Raw genomic sequence first — 17,150 nt, 5'->3', positions numbered from 1 at the left:
GTATTATAATTACTTATTACTAGTAAACCAAATCTCGGGGCGTGTTGTCGTTTTTGCTTTACGCCCCATAATTTAATTTAATAGTATGGTTATTATTATACTAATAAACCAAATCACGGGGCGAGTTGTCAGATTGAAATCATAATTCAATTTTATTTTACTGACAAATGCTTAGTCCGGTAGGCTAGTAGGCGCCTGGGTACGAGACAGCCGAATGTAACTTACTATTCTCACTGGACTCCTAGTAGGATATATAAAGCCAAGTGCATGGCATGGCTGGCGAATTTTCGCTTGACTGACTATAGCACAAAGGAAATGTCAAAATGGGAAATGCACTTGTTGACATTTCCTTTGTTTTGCTGTCAGTCGAGCAAGAATTCGCCAGCAATGCTGGCTTGTGCTGGCGCAGTTTGCACGGGGCTTAAGGAAATAACTCATTAGCAATTCAGTCTCATTTGAGCTCGCAAGCCACGAGGTCGCCCTCTTCTGCCTTCCGTCTAGCTCTACCAATTCGCTCCATATAGCTTCACAAGATAAGATTCCTCCACTTTGCGAAAAAAGATATGGTTTTCCTTTCGTCATCTAAGCGGCCCTTCACATTAGCTGAATGTGGTTTGTATTTAGAATTATTGCGAATTTGTTTTTGCCTATTTGTTCGGAGTTTTATGTTCACTATTTTATGTGCTTATTTGATAACTTATTGTTAACCAGTTTGGTCTTTTGCACGTTAGCTCGCTTGGTTGAGCAGTGTGCTAGTTTTTTAATTCAGTCCTATTCCGTTGTGGCTCAACTATAGAATCCAACGGCCAATTTCAAGCTGTATCGGGCAATGCTAAATTCTTATTCAGTTTGGTCTATTTATTGTATGCCAGTCCGTTGGCTTGGCTACGTTAAATTTCTTCGCTAAATCATCTGTTTTGAATGTTTATTACATTACAGGTCAGCCCGCTTCTTCGGTCAATGCTAAATTCTTATTCGATTTGGTCTATTCCCTGTACTTTTGCCCGTTTGCCGGGCTACGCCAAATTACCACGCTAAATTATCAGTTTGGAATGTCTATTACATTACAGGTCAGCCCGCTTCTTCGGCCAATGCTAAATTCTTATTCGATTTGGTCTATTCCCTGTACTTTTGCCCGTTTGCCGGGCTACGCCAAATTACCACGCTAAATTATCAGTTTGGGATGTCTATTACATTACAGGTCAGCCCGCTTTTTCGGGCAATGCTAAATTCTTATTCAATTTGGTGTATTCTCTGTATGTCAGCCCGTTGGCCGGGCTACGCCAAATTACCACGCTAAATTATCAGTTTGGGATGTCTATTACATTACAGGTCAGCCCGCTTTTTCGGGCAATGCTAAATTCTTATTCAATTTGGTGTATTCTCTGTATGTCAGCCCGTTGGCCGGGCTACCCTAAATTACCACGCTAAATTATCAGTTTGGGATGTCTATTACATTACAGGTCAGCCCGCTTTTTCGGGCAATGCTAAATTCTTATTTAATTCGGTGTGTTGGCCGGGCTACGCCAAATTACCACGCTAAATTATCAGTTTGGGATGTCTTTCACATTACAGGAATAGTGGGGGAAACGGCCGCTTTTAACAAGTGGGGATAAATCAGTTATGAGATGCCCCACCTGCAAGTGCGGGGCCTGTGGTGGGGCAAAAAGTGGGGGAATGGGTCATATCTGAGGAGGTCTGGTGACTGGTATGGCGATGTCCCACAAGTCACCACGAGTTAGCGTGCGCCCTACTAGAGCACAGATGGCGGATTCAATGTCTTTGGTGAGTATTGTCAACAATATCCGTACCTTTTTGCATCAAGATTATGCAAGGCATAAATCTATTTTGACATAAATTTGTTTTCCATACATTTGTTTTTTATTATATGTAATAAAGAGTAAAGAGTGTAAAAAAATACGAGTGAAATTCGCAAATCTGTGACATGAGACTCGTTTCAATTGAAAGCTATAGTATGTTTTTAAAGTGTTTTGGCGCTTGATTGGCAACTTGTCAATTTTTGCGGGATTTATCGGATCTCGAAGTAAGTTGTGTGATGGCCGTTAGCCGATGGAGTCCCCAGCCTTTAATATATTCATATACAGTAAGAAACAAAATTCATGGCGGACTTCAAACTCGCTCTACTGACATTCTATCGGCAAAGTTGAAATAAAGAAAGACTCGAACACAGTATTACATGGTCTAAAGTTTTATTTTTCAGGATAAAGTATTTTTTCGCTAACATATAAATTCGCTCATACATTCCTTTATAAACCACTGACAGAACCCTTGGCTGCCTGTGATTCTTCATGGATAAAACGGTCATTAACGAATTCGAATAATTGACACTCCTCCGCTGCTTCCTGCTGACATTTACAAGCTTGTGTGGATTTGATCTTACATTCACAGTGTGGGCGCATCTTCGAAGCATAGTTCGAGGTAGGTCGTTTGACGACACGGTGCTTTTTTGTGAAAAAATCGTCTTTGAGTGAGGTTGGTCGTGAGCGAGTCAAGGCGCTCCGTGTGCTCCCTTCTCAAATATTTCGTACAGTGAGGTAGGGGTGACCGAATTTCATAAAACTTCACGGGGGTAATTAAAATGATCACTTCTAACCGCTCGGTGAGTTTCTTGTGTTTTTATTAAGAATTTCTCACAAATCCCAAAAACCACTTTGCATGAGAAAAAACACCAAGCGATTGCACACCGAGTTCTTCACATGTGTAATAGTACATAAAATGTAAAAACTTCGTCAAAAGCCCCCATTTCTCGATAGTTATCTCGAGGGGTGGGGGGCATTGAGATTCATTGTGTTAGACGCCATTATGCATGATAACGAGAACCACATGATGCTAATGAACCCTTCTTTTTTTGGAATTCCGCAGTTGTAATGGCTCCAAGACAAAAACGAAGTTGCCCCTGCTGTGATGCAGAAGTGGTTCATTTGCCGCGACACATGCGAAATGTGCATCAATTGCCAGAGGGGGCAATAAAAAAATATGCTTAAAAAAAACAAAAGGAGAAAACAGAAGAATATGTCCTTTCAAAGGGTGTTTCAAGAATCCAAAAAAACTGCAAAACCATTTAAGGGAAACTCATAAATTAAAAAAACTGATCAAAAATATAAACGTTGTTTATGCATAGCAGAATTTATAGACAAAAAAACAAAAAAACAGAACAAAAACACCTCAAGAAGAAAAAGAACAAGAAAAGAAATAGAAGATGTAGGTGACGAAGATGACACTGGAGATCTGAAAGAGAAGATTAGTAATATGGTGGTGATGGTGATGGTGATAGTGATGGTGGTGGTGATAGTGATGGTGGTGGTGATAGTGATGATAGTGGTGATGATGGAGGTGGTGATAATGATCGTGAGGGGATGGCGGTGGTGAGAGCTGATTCTGACTGTGCTGACTAACATTGATTATAATACTTCTTTCCTTTTAGCAAAATCAGAATGAATGTTATTATGGTGGTGGTGATGATGGTGGGTGATGCTGATGATAGTGGTGATGATAGTGGTGATGATGGTGATGGTGATGATGGTGGTGATGGTGGTGATGGTGGTGATGATGGTGGTGATGGTGGTGATGATGGTGATGATGGTGATGATGGTGATGATGGTGGTGGTGATGGTGATGATGGTGGTGGTGATGGTGATGATAGTGGTGATGATAGTGATGGTGGTGATGATGATGGTGGTGGTGATGGTAATGATAGTGATGATGGTGGTGATGGTAATGATAGTGATGGTGGTGGTGATAGTGATAGTGATGGTGGTGGTGATAGTGATGGTGGTGGTGGTGGTGGTGGTGATGGTGATGGTGATGGTGATGGTGGTGGTGATGATGATGGTGAGAGCTGATTCTGATTGACTGTGCTGACTGACATTGATGATAATTCCTTTTTCCTTTTCAGCAAAATCAGATTGGAATTGAAGAACTTGCTGCATGTAAATCTGAACTGGAGAAAGCGAAGAAGGAGATCGAGAAGGCCTGGGCATTATACGACAAAGAGAAAGATCGCCTGGAGAAAATCAACTGGCAAATGACATGTGAAGTGCTGATATATAGTTATTCAGTTGCTTGAAGTGCTAAAGTGGTCCAGACCAATTTGCAGGCTCACCTCAGTAAGTAAGATTTCAATTAAGTTGGCTTGAGGGGTAAGGGTGTGTTAGTATAGATCACAGACCGTCAGACAAGGGGTAAGGGTGTTAGTATAGATCACAGACCGTCAGAAAAGGGGTAAGTGTGTGTTAGTATAGATCACAGACCATCAGGCAAGGGGGTAAGGGTGTGTTAGTATAGATCACAGACCGTCAGACAAGGGGTTAGGGTGTGTTGCTATAGATCACAGTCCGTCAGACAAGGGTTAAGGGTGTGTTAATATTGATCACAGACCGTCAGACAAGGGGGTAAGGTTTGTTAGTATTGATCACAGATCGTCAGACAAGGGGTAAGGGTGTGTTAGTATAGATCACAGATCGTCAGGCAAGGGGGTAAGGGTGTGTTAGTATAGATCACAGACCGTCAGACAAGGGGTAAAAGTGTGTTAATATTGATCACAGACCGTCAGACAAGGGGGTAAGGGTTTGTTAGTATTGATCACAGATCGTCAGACAAGGGGTAAGGGTGTGTTAGTATAGATCACAGTCCGTCAGACAAGGGGTATCATTGTTTTCTGTAAAACGCGCTGATTTAGTGAACGTTTTGTTTTATTTATTTAACTATTTTTTTAACAGAGACAAGCAATAGACTTCAATATGTAACTCAGGAGTCCAGTTCACCAACAATCAAGTCCAAATCCGCACAGGAGCTTGAGGCGGAAAACCGGCGCGCGCATTCCAGTTGGCTATCTCCTTCCAAGACAAAGGACTTAATGGAAAAGACAAACAAATTTACTAAACTTTTTAAAGTTGCAGAGAGAATGCTGCTTAAAAAACATTTAATGTAAATACACCTTTTCAAAAAACGTCAGTGCAAACGGCAAATGGCGATTGTGAAATGTCAGTTCTACGACCGAAAGGACCAATGGATCCCAACATATTTGTTCCAAATTCAGAAAAATATCAATAAAACATACGACTGTCCATTTTATGTAATTAATATATGGTTCTGACATCGCTTGGGTTTATTTATCACCTTTATTTTTACAAATAATTACTACCCATAAACACCTTTCGGTAGTAGAACTGCCATTTGGCAATTACCATTCGCCGTTCGCACTGACAACCTTTTTTGAAATAGGTGTATGTAATATGCAATGTAATATGTATATAAATTATGATGCAATAAAAGAGGCTTCATGAAAAAAACGAAACAACTTGGTTCACAGTGCAACTTAAAGAAAGAGTTGTCCATGTGAGATTTATAACAACGTGGCTAAAAGCCAAAGCACATGCAGGCTAGTGAGGCCACACACCCATGTTGCCATTATATCTAAGCATCACAGACACTTAAAGTGTTTCCTCTAGTGCACTGTCCTGCTGTCGGTTAAAAGCATTTTGTAGGAGACTGAAGACTCTCTCTGCTGCTGCCAAGCTTGGTTGGATGAGTAAGATCTTCTTCGTAGCCGCTGAACAGTTAGGAAGAGTATCCAGATGTTCTGCCCACCAAGATACTTCCTCTTCCTCTGTGGTGCAAACTACTCCATCTGCAGCGGCCAAGTAGCTTGGTACTCTTCAACCAGAGAAGCAACCTCATCATTGGAGAAAAATCCAAACTCCTGCAGCTCCTCTACAGATGCTGCATTTGGGTGCAGTTCCTATACCTTCACAGGGCAACACATGCGTGCTGCCTTGAAGGCACGCACGGTAGAACGGAATTCTACCGTGAAAATTTTGAAAACATGGAGCAATGCAGGCTTTGCCTTTGCAACCAGCTGGTTGTAGATACCAGGATAATCATTTGCATTCTGCTTTGCTTTGGCCTCAACATTCCGGTATGCCTCAATGGCAATAGCATGGGCTACTGTAGACAGGCGCTCATAACAAGAAAATACAAGGGGACCATCTCCTTTTAGATAATAGGTGGCAGGACTGAAATGCTTGCCTGCATCAGCCAAAGCAACCAGCTCCATTTCTAGGTCACGTGTAGTCTCATTATCATCGAACACCTCCAGCAGCTTGGCTCTGCACATGGGTGAGTGTTGGTCATGGCTCCACATCTCCATAGTTCCATAGTACTTGGTAACCAAATCAAGCAATTCATAATTACGCCATCATCTTGTCTCTGATCTCGGCTTTTTTTTTTTTTTGGGGGGGGGGTATATTCATTTTTTGGGGGGAGGGGTGGGTTTAACGTTGCAGGCGTTTGCCGTATAGAAAGCTCTCGCGAACAAATCCACTTATAGATCTCACAAGGGTGTTAGATAAATTGCGCTACGCAAGGGAATTGTTGTTTCAAATATTCTAATAGAAAATAGGCAAAATGACTATAATGGAATAATTTTTCGGAAGCGATAAAAATCGCTAAAAAGCGGGAGATTTGGTGGTCAACGCGGGAGAGCGGGGGAAGGGGTCCAAAATCTTGAGACTCCCGCATAATGCGGGAGAGTTGACAGCTATGCGTACGAGCCGATAGTAAAATCTACCCGTGTGTTTGTGAATCCGCCCGTCGCGTTACCTATAGAGGCTCTACACTGCTATTCTCATCAAGATGTCACGAAGCAAAATCGAAGCAGAAAGGTAAAGTTATCATATTAAGCTTATTTCACAAGAAAATTTCTCATCAGCCACAAGAAAACACAAACACGAAGGATATTTTCTATTCACAATAATCAGATAATTAAATAGAACATATAGAAATTAAATGAGCAGTTTCTGTTTAATTTCTTATATTTGTCTTGTTTTTCGCTTCAAAGCTAAGTTGAAAATTGTAACCAAAACAAAACGTTTCTGGTCGTAGCTTCATTGTAGTGATTTTGATTGACTAAGAAAGCAAATCCTTGAACGCTGATTGGTTGCTGGCAGTTTATTGGCTTCCATGTCTGTGTGAATCATGAAAAAAGTCTTCCTTCTAAAAAATAAAGGCTTATTTTGCTTAGGTAAGAAGGAGTTTAACGGCTAAAAATGCTCAGTTGCTTTGGAGAAATGATGTACTGTTTGGCATAATCAATTAAAAACTATATCCGGCTATTTACCCTCTGTAGCAAGCGAATGTTTTCGCAATCAAAGTATACTTAAAGACATCTAAAAGTACTATCTAGTTTAGATCATACTTTTAAGATTCGGGAATTCATATATTAGCTTAGTTAGCAAATTAACTTACTAGTACTAGTAAATGAAATTTGGGGCGAGAAATTTTAGTGGTATTATTTTGAAATTTTATAGAATTTTAAAATTTTATAGAAAAAAACATACTAGTAAACAAAGTTTCGGGGCGAGAAAGCAATCTCGCATCATTGGCCGTAACTAGGCAGGTTTTCGAACAATGGAATCAATGGAATCAGAATGGAACCGTTCAAATATTTCGAGTGAAAACAACGATCGCTAGGGTTTTTGACAAGAGAAATAGAAATAGAACAAGAACAAACTAAAAAGGGTTTCGCTAACTCAGAAGGCAGGATACCTTCCGGATTATAAGGTTAGAAATATTTTATTAGCTGAGTTCATTATTTAACATAAATTAGGGATTTATTTTTGTTTATTTTATGAAGAAATCGCTGACGAAGTATCCTAATTCCCGTGAATAAACCAAACCTCGGGGCGAGTTATCGTTTTTGCTTAACGCCCCATAATTTCTCGGTATTATAATTACTTATTACTAGTAAACCAAATCTCGGAGCGAGTTACGTTTTTGCTTTACGCCCCGTAATTACTCGCACTTTTCGTAGAAAAGTGTCGAGTATTAAATTCAGTTTTCTTTTTGTTCATCTTGGTCTATAAAATAAAGTACGTCATCATGTAACTATAGCAACGTTTTAACCAATTACAGATAACTACAAAAAACAAAGCCAATCATCACAAAAACAAAGCCGATCATCACATGGTCGATCGGCCATGCATGACGAGACTGTCATAGGAGCCGCCATATTGTAGTATTTCAGTAGGTCGAAGTTATGGATAAGCTATCGCTACCAAGTACGCTCAAATCACTTACAGATGCACACACCGTTCGCGGTAGACCCAACCTAAAAGATGTCGAGCGATTTCGAAACGGGTCGAACCATTTGAGAGGCCGCGAACTCATTGAGAGACTTATTTCTTGGTACTAATAAATCAAATCCCGGGGCGTGTTGTCGTTTTTGCCTTACGCCCCGTTATTTATAGATATTATAATTACTTATTACTAGTAAACCAAATCTCGGGGCGTGTTGTCGTTTTTGCTTTACGCCCCATAATTTCATTTAATAGTATGGTTATTATTATACTAATAAACCAAATCACGGGGCGAGTTGTCAGATTGAAATCATAATTCAATTTTATTTTATTGACAAACGCTTAGTCCGGTAGGCTAGTAGGCGCCTGGGTACGAGGCAGTCGAATGTAACTTGGTATTCTCACTGGACTCCTAGTAGGATATATAAAGCCAAGTGCATGGCATGGCTGGCGAATTTTCGCTTGACTGACTATAGCACAAAGGAAATGTCAAAATGGGAAATGCACTTGTTGACATTTCCTTTGTTTTGCTGTCAGTCGAGCAAGAATTCGCCAGCAATGCTGGCTTGTGCTGGCGCAGTTTGCACGGGGCTTAAGGAAATAACTCATTAGCAATTCAGTCTCATTTGAGCTCGCAAGCCACGAGGTCGCCCTTTTCTGCCTTCCGTCTAGCTCTACCAATTCGCTCCATAAGTAGTATCACTAGTATATTTGGTCAGGTTTTGGTCAGCTAGGGGAGGGGTGGTCAAGCTGGATTCTGATTGGTGGATATATGGTCAGGTGTGTGACGTCACAGGTGGTGTTAACCAATGGGAATGGAGATATCTGGTTAGGGGTGTGACGTCACGCGGGGTCGGGATTGGCTCCCGCGCGCGCGACAACACGGTGACGTCAGCGCGGGAAAGGATATAAGGCCCTAGGTGTTTTTTCAGGTTAAGCAGCAACCTTTCAGCCATGAATGTAAAGTGTTTTTGCGGCGCCGAGGCTAAACAAGTAGGGTCAGCGTTGAGGTGTGGCGCCAACATCGACTATAAAAACGACCAAGTTGGTTGTGGGTACTATTTTACCATCGAGCAAGCCAAGAGTATAAAAGAGTACATCCCTGAGGGGAACACAGTCTTCGACTTCCCTGTGTGCGAGGGTCACAACCTCATCTGCAAGCCAGTGGTAAGCGCTGGTCAGTTCTCCAGGGGGCGTGTCTATTTTCAGTGTCCAGTGCAGGCACCCAACCAAAAATGCAAGCAGTTTGTGTGGGCGGAGGAACCCAAAGATTCGGAGAGGAAGAAGCCTGCAGCAGTATGGACACCTCCCAGTATGAAGAAGAAGAAAGCGCCAGCAAGGGCCAGGAAGCAAACCCTCACCCCCCGCATGGGCGCAAGCGCAAACGCGAACGTCCCACAACCGCCGCCACCGCCACCAAGCAAGGTCCCATGCGTGGTAGAGGAGGGGGAGGACGAGGGGGAGGACGAGGGCGTGGTAGAGGAGGTAGTGGAGGAGGAGGTAATTGCACCTGTGATGAAGAAGCAAAAGAAGCAGTGGCTGTAGACAATGACGATAGCAACAACAGTTACGAGGTGGAGGAGAAGGTGGTAGTGGTAGACAGTGACGACAGTGATTGTGGTATGGGTGATGTCTCTTCCGGTACCGTCTACAACGATGTAGTGGACTCTGCCAACAATCTATATAGTGTGGACTATTACGTTAAGAAGGTGGTATGGGATTTGATGGGTGAGGTGTTGCACTACAAGCACCAGCAAGGTACGAAGGACAGTTGGCTGAACACCTTTTATGAGGTTAGGGATGCCATCAGGGAGAACACTGGTCACATGTGGGAAGGGTTGGACAGGATGACGAAAGCGCTTGGGTTCACCATGCGATGGAGCCCTTGGTTCACCTACATGGAGGATCTAGTGAGCAATAGGGTCGTACCAAGGGATATGGTGAAGTTGTGCCGTGACGAGAAGTTGCCAGGAATACTAGAGGGGAAGGAGGCAGAGGTTTGGGAAACCACCAGGGACACAGCCCAACGTATAGGGAGGGTAGCCCACCTGTTCCCAATTGGGGAAATGTAGAGACACTGTAGTCATCGTTTACTTTTTAGTGTTTTTTATTGTTACCACTGTGATTAGTATAAAAAAGAAAAAATGTATTTACTGGTTATAGGGTAATAAAGAAAAGTGTTTGTAGTGAGAAAAGTCACTCAGTCTCTTGGTGTTGGTCCACATTTCGCCGTTTGCGGGTGTTATCCTTGTACCTGTTGCGGATACGTTTGAGCTTTTTCAACAGTTGATTTCTCTGGGACTTCTCTCTCATGTTGCTTCCCATGAACTTGTGCACTTGAGCGTCTAGTTCCAGTAACATGGGTTGGTACGTACGTACCGCAGCGCTGTATCCTAACTCGTAGTTGTTGTTGTTGTTGTTGTTGTTGTTGTTGTTGGCTTGGTCCGCGTCCTGTTGGGGTTTGGAACAGTGTTAGATGACTTTGGCTGTTATAAACAGCATTATCATTAGTCCTACCCCAATTATTATGAGTATGGTTAAAAAAAGGTGAAGTATTAGTTTTGCCCGCCTCTCTTTTTGGTGTATTACCCGTGGGTTCTCGTTTGGCTGTGACGCTTGACCCATAAGGTCGGTGTAGCGTACGCGCAGGAGGTTGTATTCCGTGCGCAGGGTCTGCTCACGTTCCTCTAGAGCGCTGACTTGCTGGTTAAGGTTGGCGATCTCTAAGTCTTTGGCGTCGCTGGCAGGGTGTGACACTTGTGTCCCTTTCTCGCAGGTGTCTTTAAGATCACCATAGTCCACTTGCATGCGCAGGAGGTCGTAGTCCATGCGTAGGGTCTCCTCACGTCCCTCTAGAACACTAACTTGGTAGTTGAGGTTGGCAATCTCTAGGTCTTTTGCGATGCTGGTGCGCTGTTCTTCCAGCACATCTCTTTCTAGACCATACACCTTGCTATTGAGGCTTGAGATCTCCGCTTCGTGGTCGTTGCATAGTTCCCGCAACCTAGTGCTTTCCCTCTCAGCCTCTTCCACTTGTCCCGCTATTCTGCACAATCTCCCGGTCATAAAGTCTCCTACGGCTCCTACGTGGTCGCGGAACGCTTCGCTGAGTGCATTCATGTTTCTTGCCGAGCGCGAAGTGAGATAGTGGCTACCCTCTGAGATCTCCTCCTCTTCGTCTTCTATCTCAGTGGTGATGGTGACTTGAGTAGTAGGTTGGTTGGTCATCTTGTGTTTTTTAGTCTGGTTAGACTATGAGGAGTTTTTGTGGTGTGCGTCTCCTTTTATACCCTTTAGTAGTGTTTAGGGGACGCCGATGACGTCGTTAGCTAAGTCTCTGATTGGTTAGGGGTTAAGGTTACTTGTTTCTGATAGGTTCTAGGTTATAATGCCTCTTAGAATGTCTAGACAGTGGGTCAAGAGGTTATCAGGCTTGTTGTTCGTCTTTGGGTTCTTCTCCAAGGTTACCATTCTTCTCGCGTCGTATTTTATTCAGCTCCCACTTCAGCTCTTCGATTTCGTAACACTGGTTCTCGATTTGCATGTTCTTCTCTTCTAGTATGTCATTTAGCATTATCACTCTGTAGCGGAGGGCTTGGTTTTCTGTTGCAAAGTAATTACACATTGCATTTATTGCGTCTGGCTCTCTTATCTCCCCCTTTTGCCATCTTGCTCCTATTTGGGCTATTACTTGTTGTGCCTTCGCATTGCCAAGAGTGTTGGAGGTGTCAGCCCAAGCTGGTAGGGGTGTAGAGTTTTGGTTAGCCATGGTGTGTTTTTTTAGGGTGTCTGTTCGACTGAGAGTTTAGTGCTATGCGTCCCTTTTTTATACCTTTTGGACTGTCTAGACAGTATAGTGGTGAGGTCGTTGGGGTTTTTGATTGGTTTAGGTGAACTATGGTTGTTGGGTGGGCCAATTGCCAGCCTAGGTGGTGTGTGACGTCATAATATCCTATAAGACATGGCCTGTTATTGGGTAGTTTTCAAAGAGGTGTTTTATTGGTTGGGTAGTTCTATAAAAGAGGCTGTGCATTACCAGGGTTTCAGTCCCTTCGACTGTTTCAACCATGGCTGACAACGGTGACGATAATGACGATTGGCTTAGACGCTTGTTGGGAATATTACCAGACCCAAGTGAGGATGAGGAGGAGGAGAATGCAGAGGGTGCACAGCTCCCCCCTGATTTTTTCTACGATGAGCTTATTGACACACCCCAGTTTGCTTCTCTCGATGAGTTGTTTGACTACATAAACTACTATAACAATTTAGTGGAGGATGACTGTGTGTCTTTCGAGGACCCTTTTATGGGTGTACAACAAGGCGGCGGTAGCGGGGGAGTGAAGCGGAGGCGTGACCCTGAAGACGTTAGTGATAAGGATGATGTAGTGTATGAGTTGCGCCAAACATCAACCAAGCGGTCTACTAAAATGCGCACCGATTGCACCGACTACGATTTGAAGGTCGATTTGCCCCTACGTGATAATCTAGAGGAGGCTTTGGAGGATGTTGAGGGAGTGCTAGACAGGGTGCTAGACGACACGTTACGTGGGGTGCAAGGGCATGACTACGCACGTATTACCATCGATGCTCCTTCTTTGAGGAACCCAATTGCGTTACCATTTATGCGACGTCACCAACTTACCCCTCAGCGGATCATGGGTGTCATAGAGACGGTTGTGCAATCTAACCAACAGTTTGTGTTTGAGGGTGACTTCAGGCTCCATGTGATTCGTACTCATCTCCCATCAGGGGCTGGGAAAAACAAATTGAGGAACTCTTGTACATTGAACACGTGCGACTTGGATGCATGGAGGAAGGGGAAAAAAAGTATTATTCGTATTGAGAACAGCGATGAGTTATGTGCTGCACGCTCTATTGTGACTGGGATGGCTATCCTAACCATGGACCCTAATGCTACCAAGTTGTATAAGCCCACACCGGGCCGTACGCGTGGCCCCCCGCTCCCCTTGCAAACGGAACGTGCCAAGGTGTTGCATGCCGAGGCTGGTGTACCTGAAGGGTCTTGTGGGATCCCTGAGATCCAGCAATTCCAACAATATCTGAGGGGTCAAGGGTTCGAGTTGAATGTGGTGTCCCGGGAGCATGGTAATACTGTGATCTACTCTGGGGACTTACCTGACCCAAAGTATAGGCTTTACTTATACTATGCCAAGGGTCATTTTGATTACGTTAAGAGTATGCCCGGTTTGTTGGGGCGTTGCCACTATTGCACAATATGCAAGAAGGGTTACGACTCCAAGCTACAGCACAAGTGTGTGAATTCGTGTTATGGTTGCGGAGAGGTGGATTGTTCCCCTTTGGTACCACCACCGGAGCAAGACCACCGTTGGGATTGGAAGTATTGCTCAGAGTGTAACAGGTACTTTCGTACCCCTAAGTGCTTCGAGAACCATAAACTCGTCAAGCCTAGAGGGTTACCCAATAAGAAAGGTGTTACCCCTCGGTCGTACTGTCAGATGTATCATAAATGCGAGGCATGTGGTAAACGTATTGATATGCTTGCCACCCGGGAGGAGGGGACGTCACATGTATGTGGGGAGTACAAGTGTACTGCCTGCAAAGAGGTGGTTTCCCCAGACCATTTGTGTTACGTGACTGTTGGTGCCAATGCTTTACCAAAGGACAAAGACGGTGATGATAGCATGCATCTTATCGTTTTCGATGTCGAGGCGATGCCATTGGGTGATAAACACGAGCCTAATTTTGTGGGCGCTCAAAAACTGTGCGACACGTGTAAGGAGTGGTCCATGGATCGTTTGGAGTGCACCACGTGTGGGGTCCGAAAGCATAGTTTTACCAGTATCCGTGCGTTTTGCGACTGGTTATTTGGTGGCAGTAATGCTGGGTACACCTGCCTGGCACACAATTTTAAGGGGTACGACTCCTATTTTATCTTGGAGTACCTTTTTGAGAATGGTATTAAGCCCAATGTTATCTTCACTGGTGGCAAGGTGATGCATTTGAAGGTGGACTCGTTAAACATTGAGATGAAGTGTACCTTGAATTTTTTTCAAATGCCACTGAGTAAGCTCCCAAAAGCTTTTGGGTTCGACCACATCACTCAGAAAGGTGTATTTCCTCACTTTTTTAATATTACCGAACACCAAGATTATGTAGGGCCTATGCCAGATTTGAGTTATTACGACTTACGGAGTATGAAGGAGGAGGACGCAAACGCTGTCGCTCAATGGCATCAGGAGCAAGTCACCCGTGGGGTTGTGTTCAACTTGAGGGAGGAACTTGCTAACTATTGTCACCAAGATGTTGAAGTACTGAAGAGGGCAGTGGTAGCCTTCGATAAACTCATCATGGATGCGGTTGGTCTCCATCCGTTCAAGATAGCTATCACCATAGCCTCGTTATCTAGTCGGATTCTGCGCTCGAAGTTCTTGGAGGAGGGTAAAATTGGCCTAGTCCCTTTACGTGGGTACCGTGGGCACGATGTGCAGTCTTTGAAGGCACTACAGTGGCTGAAATACCTGGAGCGCCGTGACGGTGTGTGTATCCGACATGCGGGAAATGGAGGCGAGGTGCGCTTAGCTGGTAGAATTAAGGTAGATGGTTATGCTGCTGACACTAACACTGTGTACCAATACCAAGGTTGTTTTTACCATGGGTGTCCTACTTGCTTCCTACCTGATACTGTGAACCCCTTGACACATACTACTATGAGGGAGCTCCGCGATCACACACGTGCTACAGAGTTACGCCTAAGAGCTTTAGGGTATAATTACGAGGAGGTATGGGAGTGTCAATTCGACGCTAGGCTGAGCAGTGATGTACAACTGCAAGCCCTTGTGGGGGAGGTGGAGCATTCGATCCCCCTCAACCCCCGTGATGCCTTCTTTGGTGGCAGGACAAATGCCATTCAATTGCATTACGAAGCAAAGGTCTGTGAGGGCGAACGGATACATTATTACGACTTCACATCCTTGTACCCTTGGGTAAACGCCACGTGCGAGTACCCCGTTGGTCACCCCGACGCGATTGTCACCGAGAACTTTAATGAAGACCTCCACGCATACAAGGGGCTCATGAAGATTCGTGTCCTACCTCCCCGTGACCTCTTCTTCCCAGTCCTCCCTGTCAGGGTAAATCAGAAGCTGATGTTTCCACTGTGTCGCAGTTGTGCTGAGATGGAGGAGCAAGGGAGCTGCAACCATTCGGATGAGGAGCGGGCGTTCACAGGCACGTGGTGTCACCCCGAGGTCTTCAAGGCTATCGAGGAGGGGTACACTGTACTCCGTGTTTACGAGATATGGCATTGGGAGGAGTGGGAGCGCTTGTTCAAGGGGTATATCGATACCTTTTTGAAATTCAAGCAGGAGGCTTCGGGGTGGCCAGCGTGGTGTGACACTGACTCGGATAAGCAGCGTTACATTGACGAGTACGAGCAACACCAAGGTGTCCGATTGGACAAAGAGAAGATCGCAAAGAACCCAGGCCTCCGCAGTGTGGCAAAGATGGGGTTAAATTGTATGTGGGGGAAGTTTGGGGAGCAGCCAAACCCAAGGCGGACCAAATACATTAGCGAGCCTATTGAGTATTTTGATTTACTGACGAACGATAGCATAGAGGTGAACGATGTGTTCATTGTGAGTGATGACCTTATCCAAGTTCACTATAAACTGGGCGAGAGATTTCAAGAGTTGAAGCCACATACTAATGTTATCATAGCGGCCTTCACCACAGCGTTTGCACGGTTGGCATTGTTTGGGGTAATGAGACGCCTAGGCCCTCGATGCCTGTATCATGATACGGATAGTGTCATCTTCCTACACCGCCCTGGGGAGTGGGAGCCACCCCTTGGTGACTACCTAGGGGATTTGACTAGTGAGTTAGACGAGGGGGATTTCATCGACTGTTACTCCTCGACTGGTCCAAAGAGTTATGCGTATACCACTTACAGTGGGAAATCTGTGTGTAAGGTGAAAGGACTGCACTTGAATGTCCGTACGGCTGGTATTGTTAACCAGAAGACTATGATAGAGCTCTTGACTGGTGAGGGGGACGAAGAACGTCATGTGGTTCTCCCTTACACTATTGTCCGTAATACGATAGGTAGGACCTTGCACACTGTGCCAGCGCATAAAACTTTTAAAATGGTGTATAACAAACGGGTGCGTAGGGGGATGCTCACCTACCCTTATGGGTATTACTCACTGTAAGTCTATCAAATAACTATGGTAATGACAATAAAAAAAGAGGGTTCCTCACCTGTGGTGGTCAGCGTCTTATTCTCAGCATAAATAAGAGGGTGGGTGTGGCTAGGGTATCACTTGCGGTATGGGTTGCTTTGGTACGGGTCCTCTCCATCCCCGTTTCGATTGCCGTACAGCGTTAGAACGCATGCGTTGTCTCTTCGCATGTTGTGGGGGTAACATTACCATTCGGGACTCGCAACTCGATGGCAAAGCCCCCGACAAAAACGAAAGTGGAAAAAGGGTATGGTACGAAGAAGAAGAAGAGGAGGAAGAAGAGGGGGAGGGTGGGTACGTCAGTAGTAAGGAAGATGGAGGGGAGGGAGAAGAGGATGACCAAGAAAGCTACCTACCATCTTCTCCAACAAATCTATTACAATCCGGAGCATCCAGCGGCCTTGGGGGGAGTGAACAAACTACTCCGAGCGGTACGTTCGAAGGGGGTGAGTCGTGCCCAAGTGGAGGCATGGCTTCGGACCCAATCCACTTACACGGTCCATAAGCCCTATAGGCGGCGGTACTCACGCCAACGGGTGATCGTGAATGGGATGGATGAGCAATGGCAAGCGGATTTGTGTGACATGCAAGCGTATAGTTCGGTGAATGATGGGTACAAATATATACTCACCGGGATTGACATATTGAGCAAATATGGGTGGGCTGTCCCTTTGAAAGACAAGACAGGTCCTCAGATCGTTAAGGCGTTTGAGGGAATTTTCAAGGGCGGACGTCAACCTGAAAAGCTTCAGACAGATGACGGAACTGAGTTTAGGAACCGAACATTTCAAGCGTTCCTTAAATCGAAGGGGATCCATTACTTCTCCACGCGCAG

At 44.6% G+C, this 17,150-nt stretch overlaps 1 long non-coding RNA gene across 2 annotated transcripts; it reads left to right on the top strand.

Moving 5' to 3' along the window:
• The first annotated feature begins 379 nt into the window (after nt 1-379).
• Nucleotides 380-5,312, top strand: LOC125560901. 2 transcript variants are annotated; one of them, XR_007306936.1, is made up of 6 exons: nt 380-612; nt 1,576-1,785; nt 2,285-2,439; nt 2,884-3,222; nt 3,917-4,127; nt 4,740-5,312. It is a non-coding gene; the product is annotated as an uncharacterized LOC125560901 (long non-coding RNA). The 2 variants fall into 2 exon arrangements; XR_007306935.1 differs by having other exon boundaries at nt 407-1,785.
• The last annotated feature ends 11,838 nt before the right edge of the window (nt 5,313-17,150 follow it).

Source organism: Nematostella vectensis, unplaced genomic scaffold (assembly GCF_932526225.1).
Source record: "Nematostella vectensis unplaced genomic scaffold, jaNemVect1.1, whole genome shotgun sequence".
Lineage (NCBI taxonomy): Eukaryota > Metazoa > Cnidaria > Anthozoa > Actiniaria > Edwardsiidae > Nematostella > Nematostella vectensis.
This window is presented reverse-complemented; position numbering and strand designations above follow the sequence as displayed.